At 40.0% G+C, this 7,797-nt stretch overlaps 1 long non-coding RNA gene across 2 annotated transcripts in view; it reads left to right on the forward strand.

The window, feature by feature from the left end:
• LOC133511934 (uncharacterized) overlaps positions 1 to 4,291 on the forward strand; it is a 31,614-nt gene extending 27,323 nt beyond the window's left edge. For both annotated transcript variants that reach the window (XR_009798076.1, XR_009798077.1), the window contains exons 2-8: positions 2,099 to 2,165; positions 2,237 to 2,290; positions 2,421 to 2,493; positions 2,739 to 2,811; positions 2,915 to 3,047; positions 3,384 to 3,448; positions 3,725 to 4,291. This is a non-coding gene — a long non-coding RNA (uncharacterized LOC133511934). The remainder of the gene's footprint in view (positions 1 to 2,098; positions 2,166 to 2,236; positions 2,291 to 2,420; positions 2,494 to 2,738; positions 2,812 to 2,914; positions 3,048 to 3,383; positions 3,449 to 3,724) is intronic.
• The last annotated feature ends 3,506 nt before the right edge of the window (positions 4,292 to 7,797 follow it).

Below are 7,797 nucleotides of genomic sequence, written 5' to 3' on the forward strand. Positions count from 1 at the left end.
AGTCAGTCAATCTCAGAGCTCGACTGGGATTGTATTACGACAGCATTTCTTTGATGTATTCAGGATCTAAATCATTAAGTGATTTATGGACCCGTAGCAGAACTTTAAAATCTATTCTAAAGCTGGCTGGAAGCCAGTGCAAGGACTTTAGGATTGGAGTTATATGCTCTTCTTCTTTTCCTTTCGGCTTGTCCCGTTAGGGGTTGCCACAGCGTGTCATCTTTTTCCATCTTAGCCCATCTTCTGCATCTTCCTCTCTAACCCCAACTGCCCTCATATCTTCCCTCACCACATCTATCAACCTTCTCTTTGGTCTTCCTCTTGCTCTTTTGCCTGGCATCTCCATCCTCAGCACCCTTCCACCAATATACTCACTCTCTATTCTTTGAACATGTCCAAACCATCGAAGTCTGCTCTCTCGAATCTTGTCTCCAAAATATCCAACTTTGGCTGTCCTTCTTATGAGCTCATTTCGAATCCTATCCAACCTGCTCACTTCAAGCGAGAACCTCAACATGTTCATTTCTGCTACCTCCAGTTCTGCTTCCTGTTGTTTCTTCAGTGCCACCGTCTCTAATCTATACATCATGGCCGACCTCACCACTGTTTTGTAAACTTTGCCCTTCATCTGACCGCTTTATTTTGGTCAGAACGCGAACTGCAGCAATCTGAATGAGCTGCAGCTGTTTCATACTCTTTTTGGGGAGTCCAGTCAGAAGACCATTGCAGTAGTCAAGTCTACTTGAGATAAAAGTATGGTTGAGCTTTTCCTGGTCTGCTTGACACATACAAGGCTTGACTCTAGATATGTTTTTCAGATGGTAGAAGCAGTTTTTATGATTAATTTGAGATGATTGTTGAAAGTCAGGTCGGAATCAATCAGAAAACCAAGGTTTCAGACTTGGTCCTTGGTTTTTACAGATAGAGAGTCCAGGTGTTTAATAACACCAATTCGCTTTTCTTTATTGCCAAAAACAATTGTCTCAATTTTGTTGTGATTTAGTTGAAGAAAAGTTTGGCTCATCCAGTAATTTATCTGATTTAGACAGTGGCACAATACCTCAATATAACTGAGTCATCTGCATAGCTATGGTAGTCATAACCAAAGTTTTGAAGAATTTGACCCAAGGGTAGCATATACAGGCTGAACAGGAGAGGTCTAAGAACTGACCCTTGAGGGACCCCACAGGTCATTGCCATTCACTGAGACTGAGCACCTCCAATGGTCACAAAGTAGCCCTTTCCTCCAAGTAGGACCTAAACCATTGACCATAAACACTGAATTGTTAACCAATGACCTGACATTAAAAAGAGCTAGTCTCACAAAGATGGCTGGAGAGAATGGTTCGATAGACTCACATTTTATCCTCACTAAGTTGGAAGTTCTACTTTTTTGGTTCCATATCTTTTTGACAAACTTTCTGTCCCTTGTAATTACAGGGATGAAAAATGACTGATCTCCGTAGGGGTCTGAGATATTCTGGAAAAATATCAGTCAGATTTACAGATAGTCTTCATGGGTGGAGGAGGGGCCTTTCACTTCTTCGTGGGCTGTGGTTTCAGGCGAGGGGGGTGTTAAGAAGATCTTGGCGTGGTATGGGCCGGACTCCATTGTTGACAATAGTCTTCATCCTATCCAACAGACCCAACATTGCATTCAGGCTGGAAGAGGGGCAGTAGTAGATGCATAAGTGAAATATGAAATTGATATGACCACTGGCAGTGTTTTTTTTTTTTTTTTTTTTGATGCTTGCAAAAATGTTGGTCGCATTGCAAAAACGTTAAAATTGGCAGATTTGGTGCTTTGTATGCAATTATATGCAATAATAATGAAAATAAGTGCAAATGGTAATAATCAAGGGATCGTTGAGAAACAAAAATGTCAATACATTTTAAAAATCCTATAACCGGACAAGGTCTCAACTTTTTGTTCTTTTCTATTGTTTTACCAAGCCCATAATTTGCCCATATTCCAAATCTTTAAATGGTCATAGCTTTTGTTGTTTGAGCTATTGAGATAATTTAAGTAAGATTTTAAGTGGTTTTCAAAGCTCTTTCCAATGATCGTTTATTAAATTCCATCCATTCTTTTTCTTAGGTGCTTATCCTCATGAGGGTCGCAGGAGAGCTGGAGCCTATCCCAGCTGTCAACGGGCAGGATCCTGGTACACCCTGAACTCGATCCTGTGTAGTGAAAAAATTGGTACTTACATTAATACATTGACCTATTTTGCAGGCAAAGCTACCTTGGCAAATCCATCAAAGAAAAGATATGTTCATCTTGAGAGTGGTATGCAATTTTAGTAGATGGAATCTTGCTACACAATAAAATATATTGAGGAAATATATTCCATCAATTAATGGTGCAGGCTGTGTCGATTACATTTGTAATTAGTCCAAAATATCTGTTCTTTTTTCAGCTACCACAAGTGGGTTATGGTACCCACCCAACTTCCTTGGGGCAGAATAAGACAGCTATAGTAAAAGTGACCAGTAAGTTCTTTTTCCCCAGTTGTGTATGGTGGAATAATAATTGGCATGTCTCATTAAATTCTCTCATTGCATGCATATCAACAGTGTCATTCATTGATGTAGTATTTTTTATATAAATGTGTAATTTGGGATGTTTTGTTTTAATTTTTCAAAGAGTCCAGGAATTGAATGAATTTATGTCATGACGATATCCATCAACTTTTCAGTGATGTGATATTGCAGGTCATGGTTTATTTTCTTTTCAGCTCCAAATACATCCTGAAGTGGAGCATTCGGAAAGATATGCCAGTGCTGTAATTTCCCTGCAAGACGATCAAAGTAAATACATGTTCTGTTTAAAGCACTTTATAAGACGAAATCTGGTCCAAAGACCACTATAAAAAAACTTAGCTACTATGAGTTGTTTGTTACTATGTGGTAGGCAGTGGAACAGGTGGTTCACTGTCACCATGAAGAACCCCAAGACTTTCAAAACCAAGACATCTAGCATCAACCTCGAGCCATCCACCACCAAACATGACCCTCTACCATTCCTCCAAAGAGAGTTGGCCCATGTAAGAAGCAAGTCAGCCATGTCTACAAATCACTCATCTTAAGATGTTTTTGTCATATTTGTGCTTTTGCATTGTGCATGTGTTGCTGGGTTCGAAAAAAAAAAAAAAACGGTGATGCTGCTTTCTGAGATAAGGGACACTGGCAGGCATCAATACTATAGGGCAGCATAAGAATAGGACATCGACATTGTACAGATAAAATATCTGGCCGACTTCATTGTCCTTGAACAGAAGGTGATGGAAGACCCTTGTAATGATTGAGTTTGGAAAACGTTGTTGAGTTTATTTTAACAACAAACTAATTCCAAATGTTGTCATCCTCTTTTTGATTTGCAGATATTCCAAATGTTGAAAGTTGGATGGGTAACCCTTAAGGAAAATATCAAACAGATCCTAAAGAGGTAATTGAATATTATTTATTTTGTACAGAATGTAATTAATTTTACCAGTAACAGGTGAGAACAGTTGAGAATCAGGTGAAGATTTTGTACTTGTTTTAACTTTCAAACGATATTGCATTTATTAATACAATATTAAGTATTTTATGTGTTGTTTGTAGACTTCTGAACAATGCTCTTTCTTTAAACAAAATATGGATTCTTATGTTTGATAGATTCCTATCTGATATAGTGTTTGCCAGATGTAATAACAATCAAGTCTCTTAATTTTGAACTCAGAATCTGTCTTGAGAAACCACGAGGGGACCCTGAGTTATGTACAAAGTGCGGCCACGTCATGCCTGAAATATTCGCATGAAAGATGCGGTGGCAGTGGCAAGAAACAGAACGGGAGGAACAAGGATGGACATTAAATATGAGAGACTCATAGTTAAAGTTCACAAAGTGGAATATTACATTTTAATTTGTTTGTAACATAAATGTTAAACATGTATTATTGTCGGCTAAATAACTTAATTGTTTGTAATTGTCTGTTGTTTGATTGAAAAACAGTGTGGTTTCACACTGCATAATAAAGGTTTCAATCTGTTTTAATAGCTCAATTTCCACGTTAATGTAGGTTTGCAAAAACACAAAATTCTTCATAAAAATGTTGTGATGGGAATTAAATGCTGTAGCCTGAATCTTTAATGAGCCATGTAGCTTCAATGGATGACACTGACCTGACCACAGTGCGTACATCTGTTGCTCACAGTTGTCAGAGGGAGCGCTCACAGGCTTAGCTCTTTGCTCAGATATGAGGTGAGAGTTCTGATGCAATTACTTGTAAAAATGTCCGTATTATGTACTGATAATGAAACATGACGTTAATAATTGTTGTCGAATTCATGTGTTTCAATCATTTACAAAAACAAGTATTAAAACGTTTTTGAATGGATACGATATACACGCTATGAAAGCACACTTACATGCCATGATGCAAATCTGAATTAAATTTAGTTTTACTCCCAGTAGTTGGATTTAGTTGGATTTGTATTTCAATTTGCAATTTTTCGGGGTAAAGGCATGCACCTAAATAATGAACTGTCATAATGTGTAGATTTTGAAAACAGAATAGCATTTATTTATTGGTGTCCTAGATATATTTAGTTCATAATACAATTTATAAAACTTGCACATTAAATTGATCATCCTTTGATCATGCTTGCAGCCCCCAGACCCCCGGCTATTTTTCAGTCTTTTTTCATTCTGCCAAATCACATGCCTGGAATACCTCTCTACAGGCACACATTTTAGTTCGCAAAGCTTTTGGTGAAATCAATTAAAAAGGTGACCGATGAGGCCAAATATTTAACTTCAAAGCTCTATCAGCACCGGCGCACCTTACAGTTGTGTCCACTTCCCTCTGCTCTTTTTGATCTACACAAACAATTGCACCCCGAGGCACCTGGCTGTCAAACTCCTGAAGTTCGCAGATGACACCACAGTTATCCGCCACATCAAAGATGGTGACAAGTCTCGATATTGACAGGAAGTAGCAAGACTGGACCTTTGGTATGGCCAACAAAACCTGGCATTGAGCATTATAAATCTATAGAGATAATTGCAGACTTCAGGACGCATCCTTCACCACATCTGCCTCTGATGCTGCCCAAATGTCTTGTGTCAACCATCGAGACCTTCAGGTTCTTGGGAATTACAGTCTCACAGGACCTGAAGTGGGAGACAAACATCAACTCCATCCTCAAAAAAGCCCAGAAAAGGATGTCATTCTTGAAGCTTCTGAAGTAGCATGGCCTATCACAAGAACTGCAGAGACAGTTCTACAAATTGATTATCCAATCAGTACTGTCTACCTCTTTCACAGTCAGGTTTGGGACTGCCACAAAAAAGGACAAACTCCAAATGCACTGAACAATCAAAACAGCTGAACGCATTGTCGGCATCACCCTACCCACTATTGAAGACTTGCACGCCACTCAAACTAGGTCCAGAGCAGGCAGAATCCTTCACATGCTGGCCACCAGTTCTTCCAGCTCCTTCCGTCAGCTAACTGCAACCAATCAATGCAAGGCAAAACTAGCAGGCATTCAAACTGTTGTTTTCCCCTCTGGTCCCATTAAATTCTTGATCAGCAAACCTACTATTTTCTCTATTGTGCTGTTGCTGGGACACACCCTCACATCCTGGTGGTCCAATCAGTATAAGTATTAGTTATATATACTGTAGACTATCGCACGATTTATCACTTTAAACAGGGGGCAAAGCACAATTGTAATTGCACTGGTCTATAATGGGAACTTCGAATGGGAAAGGCCACTCTTTATAATCTTAACATAATGTGGGTCATTGATGCACTCTTAACTGCTCTAAATGAAGAAGACTCTGGATCTTGCACATCTGTGGCTCTTCCTATTAACTGGTGGCTCTTCCTATTAACTGTATGTCTCTTTTTCTTTGTTCTTGTTAGTTTGTTCTTAGTTTGTTCTTTGTTCTGAATGTCATACCTGGTTTGCACCGATTGCCGGAAACAAATTCTTTGTGTTACAACATACTTGACCATTCTCCAATACCATGAAGCCAAACAGGACAAGTGCAAATGAAAAAAAAAAAGTAAAAGCAATCCAAACTAACTGGGGGAAGCTTCATCAATCCTACAAGACAATGATATCAAACACAGTGCCAACAGAATAGGGGACTTCATCCGGGGGCAAAGTTGGAAGGTCTTTGACTGGGCAAGTCAATCACCAGACCTTAACCTAATAGAGAGAGCATTTTACCTTCTGAAGTCCAGAGGGGGAAACCCCAGAAAAAAAAATAAGAACTGAAACAGACTGCATTAAAGTCCTGGGAAAGCCTTTCAAATAAAGAATGCAACAGTCCGGTGAAGTCAGTGGGTCACAGCCTTGATGCAGTTTTTGAAAAGAAGGGTAATGCCACAAAATATTCAATATTATTCATCCATCCATTTTCTGAGCCGGTTATCTTACAAGGGTCACAGTTGTGCAGGATCCTATCTCAGCTATCTTTGGGCAGATGTTCACCTCAAATTAATTTGATGTTCATTCCAATACTTTTCCTCACTTAAAAGTTGGTGGCTTCAAATAAATGGTGCTCTGTCCTGAGTTCCTGAACACATCTAAATACAAATGCCAGGAATCAGAAGCTGGAATTCTGAACTTTTGTCTGATATTCATCTTTGTCTCCAAAACCCAAACGTTTACAGAAACAAATGATTGACCTTTCCATTACTTTTGGATGGAGCTGTATATGACAACATAAAATGATCATCGTCAGGCAAATCCTTGCAGTTGCAAAACTAGTTGAACTGTCTCTTGCAGGGATTTTTAAAAAATATATATTTTTTTTGAACTAAACCCCCCCTTGAGCCGTCACCAGATCGTGGTGGAGTGGGTTATATGTCCCAATGATCCTATGACCCAAGCTGTCTGGGGCTTCACACCCCTGGCTACATCAGCCCCTATGATTAAACACAAATTAATTAAGAGAGGGCCCTTGCAGGTGTGAGAAAACTTATTATCCGTGGATTGATGTTCATATCCCCTCCCTCATGACTGAACGTCTCATCCTATCTCTACGAGAGAGCCCGGACACCCTGCGGGGGAAACTCATTTCGGCTGCTTGTATCCGGGATCTTGCTCTTTCGGTCATGACCCAGAGCTCGTGACCATAGGTGACATTAGGAACATAGATCAATTGGTAAAGTGAGACCTTTGCCGTTCGACTTAGTTACCACAATAGACATATACAAAGTCCACGTCACTTCTGATGCTGCACCAATTCGCCTGTCGATCTCCTGCTCCATTCTTCCCTCACTCGTGAACAAGACCCCAAAATAATTGAACTTCACAACTTGGGGCAGAATTTAATCCCGACCCAGAGAGGGCACACCACCCTTTTCCGACTGAGTTCCATGTTCTCAGAATTGGAGGTGGTGATTCTCATCCCAGCTGCTTCACACTCGGCTATGAACCACTCCAGTGAGTGTTGGAAATCATGTCTTGATGAAGCCAAGACAGACTCATCATCTGCAAAGAGCAGGGATGCAACACCGAGTCCACCAAACCGGAGACCCTGTAGGCCTCGGCTTTTCCTAGAAAATCTGTCAAAAAAAGTTATAAACAAAATCGGTGACAAGGGGCAGCCTTAACAAAGTCCAACTTTCACCAGAAACAAGTCAGACTTATTGCCAGAAAAGCATACAAAAACTGACACAGGGACATAGGTACAGCCCATATTGGGGGTCGGTACAACATCCATATATGAGCGTTCATCAAACGACTTCCATAACGGGTAGGTTGTGGCCCGGGCTAACTATGTCCGCCCTGGCA

The sequence above is a fragment of the Syngnathoides biaculeatus genome, chromosome 14 (assembly GCF_019802595.1).
Source record: "Syngnathoides biaculeatus isolate LvHL_M chromosome 14, ASM1980259v1, whole genome shotgun sequence".
NCBI classification, from domain to species: domain Eukaryota; kingdom Metazoa; phylum Chordata; class Actinopteri; order Syngnathiformes; family Syngnathidae; genus Syngnathoides; species Syngnathoides biaculeatus.